General features: G+C 47.4%; 1 pseudogene; it reads left to right on the top strand.

The window, feature by feature from the left end:
* Positions 1–606: 606 nt before the first annotated feature.
* Positions 607–1,347, top strand: LOC108539867 (40S ribosomal protein SA-like; annotated as a pseudogene).
* The last annotated feature ends 3,050 nt before the right edge of the window (positions 1,348–4,397 follow it).

Below are 4,397 nucleotides of genomic sequence, written 5' to 3'. Positions count from 1 at the left end.
TGCCCAGCTACTAACTTTTGTATTTCCAGTAGACAGAGGGTTTTGCTGTTGTCCAGGCTGGTCTCAAATTACTGACTTCAAGTGAGCCACTCATCTCTGCCTCCCCAAGTGCTGGTATTACAGGCATGAGCCACCACGCCCAGCCTCTATGAAAAGTTTTAAAGTTAGCCAGGCATATTGGCATGTGCCTATAGTCCCAGCTACTAGGGAGGCTGAGGTCGGAGGATTACTTGAGTCTGGGAGATCGAGTCTGCAGTGAGCTGTGGTCACATCACTACACTCTGGCCTGGGAAACAGATGGAGACCCTGTCTCAAAAAAAGAAACAACAACAACAAAAACTAGTATTGTAGGATTAGATACTAAACACTTTAAACTTTCCCGAAAGTTTTTTCAACAGGGTTCTTATCCTATCCTCAAAGCATTGTTTTCAGGTAAATGGAGTTAATATGACTAGCTGCACAGGTTGGGAAACTGGCCAGAAAGAGTCCCACTAAGTTGAGAAAGATATGTTAAAAGTGGGTACAAGGCCTTTCCACGCTACCTACAGAGGGGTCCATATGGCGTTGTTCTGGATTCCCGTCATAACTTAAAGGGAAACTTTCACAATGTCCGGAGCCCTTGATGTCCTGCAAATGAAGGAGGAGGATGTCCTTAAGTTCCTTGCAGCAAGAACCCACTTAGGTGGCACCAATCTTGACTTCCAGATGGAACAGTACATCTATAAAAGGAAAAGTGATGGCATCTGCATCATAAATCTGAAGAGGACCTGGGAGAAGCTTCTGCTGTCGGCTCGTGCCATTGTTGCCATTGAAAACCCTGCTGATGTCAGTGTTCTTCTATCGTCCAGGATTACTGGCCAGAGGGTCGTGCTGTGCTGCCACTGGAGCCCACTCCAATTGCTGGCCGCTTCACTCTGGAACACTTCATAACCAGATCCAGCGCTGCCTTCCGGGAGCCACGCTTCTTTGGTTACTGACCCCAGGGCTGACCACCAGCCTCTCACGGGGCATCTTTATGTTAACCTACCCACACCACATGCCTCGTGTAACACAGATTCTCATTCTCCTCTGCGCTATGTGGACATTGCATCCCATACAAACAAGGGAGCCTCACTCAGTGGGGTCTGATGTGGTGATGCTGGTGCGGGGAATAGTTCTGCACATGTCGTGGCACCATTTCCCGTGAACACCCTGTGGGAGGCATGCCTGATCTCTACTTCTGCAGAAGATCCTGAAGAGACTGAAAAAGCAGAGCAGGCTGCTGCTGAAAAGGGGCAGTGACCAAGGAGTAATTTCAGGGTGTATGGACTGCTCCAGCCTCCTGAGTTCACTGCCTACTCAGTCTGAGGTTCAGACTGGTCTGAAGGGTGCAGGTGCCCTCGTGCCGATTCAGAGTTCCCTACTGAAGACTGGAGTGCTCAGCTGCCCACGGAAGACTGGTCTGCATGCTCCCACTGCTCAGGCCACTGAATGGGTAGGATCAACCCTGAATGGTCTTAAGCTCTTCTTGCTTGCACGGGCTCTTAAGCAACATGGAAAATGGTTGATGGAAAATAAACATCAGTTTCTAAAAAAACAAAAAACAAAAAAAAGGGGGTAGAAGAGTTCATGTTTCCTGACTGCTCATCCAATGCTCCTTCTAATGTAATCCTTGCCTCCAAAAATCTGGCCTTGTTACTCAGAAACACCCAGCTAACCAAATAATACTGTCACAGGGGCCCCTTCCAGAGAAAAGACGTGGACACCAAGTCAGAACCAACACTGCATTTTAATGCTGAGCTAACATGTTTCCTCTTGCAAGTCACTGGTCTCGAAAATATCACCAAACTTGTTTTTTCTTTTTTTGAGACAAGGTCTCACTGTCATCCAGGCTGGAGTGCAGTGGCATGATCACTGCTCACTGTAGCCTCTGTCTCCTGGGCTCAGGTGATCCTCCCACCTCAGCCTCCCAAGTAGCTGGGACCACAGGTGCATGCCACCCTGACCAGCTAATTTTTTGGTATGTTTTGCAAAGATGAGTTTCACCATGTTGCCCAGGCTGGTCTCGAACTCCTGGGCTCAAGGGATCCACCTGCCTTGGCCTCCCAAAGTGCTGGGATTACAGACATGAGCCACTGTGCCTGGCCATCACTAAACTTCTTAATAAAGACTCAAAACATTTCTAATATTAAACACTAAAATAAATGTGAGCTATGCATACATTTAAGAAAGATTAATCAAAATAAGATGTTTACCTACTTTCCATTTCAGGGTTGAAACCTATCCCAGCAGCTCAAGACACAAAGTGGGAGCTGACCCTGGAGAGGCCGCCATTCCATTGCAGGGCACACTCCATCCCCACTCACTCAGACTCGGATCATGGAGACATGCCAATTCACCCAACACATGCATCTTTAGGATGTGGGAGGACACCACAGTACACAGAGAAAGCCAGGAGGAACTGCTGTAGCTGGCTGGCCAAATTTGGTCACACTCATCCTAAGCCCCAACTCTCCTTTCCAGCTGTCTGATCCTCCCATACTCCAGGCCCATGGTCCACCGAGTGTAAGAATTGTGTCCTTTATCATAATGGTTTTCAAAGTGTGGTTCCTGGACCAGCAGCATCAGTATCTCTTGGGGACTTGAAATGCAAATTACTGGCCCATCCCAGACCTGCTGAGTCAGAAACTCTCAGAATAGGGCTCAGCAATCTGTGCTCATCACGCCCTCCAAGTGATTCTGATGCTCTCTAAAGTGTGAGAACCACTGCTTTCTCATGATGTTTGCAAGAATCTGAGCAAAGAATACTTTGTCCAGGGCAGCGAGGCCAAGGCCAGCAGCGGGTAATTGGTCTAACAAGCCAGGCTTCCTGGTGAACACCCTACAGCTTGCAACAGGTGCTAGAGGGCCCCGCCCACTAACAACCACAACAGAGGCATCCAGAAATGCTGAGCCAACAATTCTCACCGACATCTCTCCTAACTGGGAGTGGGATTCAACAGAGGTAGAAACGCTCTTCCCCAAGAGTGTGGTGAAGCTGGGAGAGCGGGGCAGTGAAAAGAGAAAGAGCAGTAAGGAAAGAATACGGGAAAAGCTGGGCGCAGTGGCTCACGCCTGTAATCGCAGCACTTTGTGAGGCCAAGGCGGACCGATCAGCAGAGGTCAGGAGTTCAAGACCAGCCTGCCCAACATGGTGAAACTCTGTCTCTACTCAAAAATACAGAAAATTAGCTGGGCATGGTGGCACATGCCTGTCTGCCTGTAATCCCAGCTACTTGGGAGGCTGAGGCATGAGAATTGCTTGAACGCGGGAGGCAGAGGTTGCGGTGAGATTGTGCTGCTGCACTCCAGCCTGGGTGATGGAGTGAGACTATGTCTCAAAAAACAAAAAACAAAACAAAACAAAAAAATAATATGGGAAAAATGGCTTCTCAAGGAACCAGCAACTTGCAAGAGGAAACATGTTAGCTCAGCATTAAAATGCAGTGTTGGTTCTGATTTGGTGTCCACGTCTTTTCTCTGAAAGGGGCCCCTGTGACAGAATTATTTGGTTAGCTGGGTGTTTCTGAGTAACAAGGCCAAATTTTTGGAGGCAAGGAGTACATTAGAAGGAGCATTGGATGAGCAGTCAGGAAACATGAACTCTTCTACCCACTTTTAACATACCTTTCTCAACTTCATGGGACTCTTTCTGGCCAGTTTCCCAATCTGTGCAGCTAGAGTCATATTAAATCCATTTACCTGAAAACAATGCTTTGAGGATAGGATAAGAACCCTGTTGAAAAAACTTTCGGGAAAGTTTAAAGTGTTTAGTATCTAATCCTACAATACTAGTTTTTGTTGTTGTTGTTTCTTTTTTTGAGACAGGGTCTCCATCTGTTTCCCAGGCCAGAGTGTAATGAAGTGACCACAGCTCACTGAAGACTCGATCTCCCAGACTCAAGCAATCCTCCCACCTCAGCCTCCCAAGTAGCTGGGACTACAGGCACATGCCAATATGCCTGGCTAACTTTAAAACAAGAAATATTCCATAGGAACTTAACTCTTGTTTATATCAATTATTCTGTGGTAAAATTGATTTCAATATGTCATTTCACTTAAAGTCGCAGTTTCCAAGAACCCATCGATCACATTAGCTGAGGACTTACTGCACACTGAAAGTCTGCATGTGCAAGCAATATATACGTGTGACTATTTCAATGCTCATCCCCAGATGAATGTAACAAATAGGGAATTGGGCGCCTAGAGATGATTGGTCCTGGCAATTTAGGCCACAATTCTCTCACTGCAGGTCTCCCCTTCAGTTTTCACTCTCTCTCCCTACCCCTCTCAGCCACTTCCCTCCAGAGAAAGTTCCCAGCTCTTCGGATGGCTCTGCTTGAGCCTGCACAGCCAGTAGCTGCCTAGGGGGCAGGGAA

This window comes from Rhinopithecus bieti, unplaced genomic scaffold (genome assembly GCF_001698545.2).
Source record: "Rhinopithecus bieti isolate Rb0 unplaced genomic scaffold, ASM169854v2 scaffold_15676, whole genome shotgun sequence".
NCBI classification, from domain to species: Eukaryota; Metazoa; Chordata; class Mammalia; order Primates; family Cercopithecidae; genus Rhinopithecus; species Rhinopithecus bieti.
The sequence above is the reverse complement of the archived record's forward strand: the minus strand, read 5'-3'. Positions and strand labels throughout refer to the sequence as shown.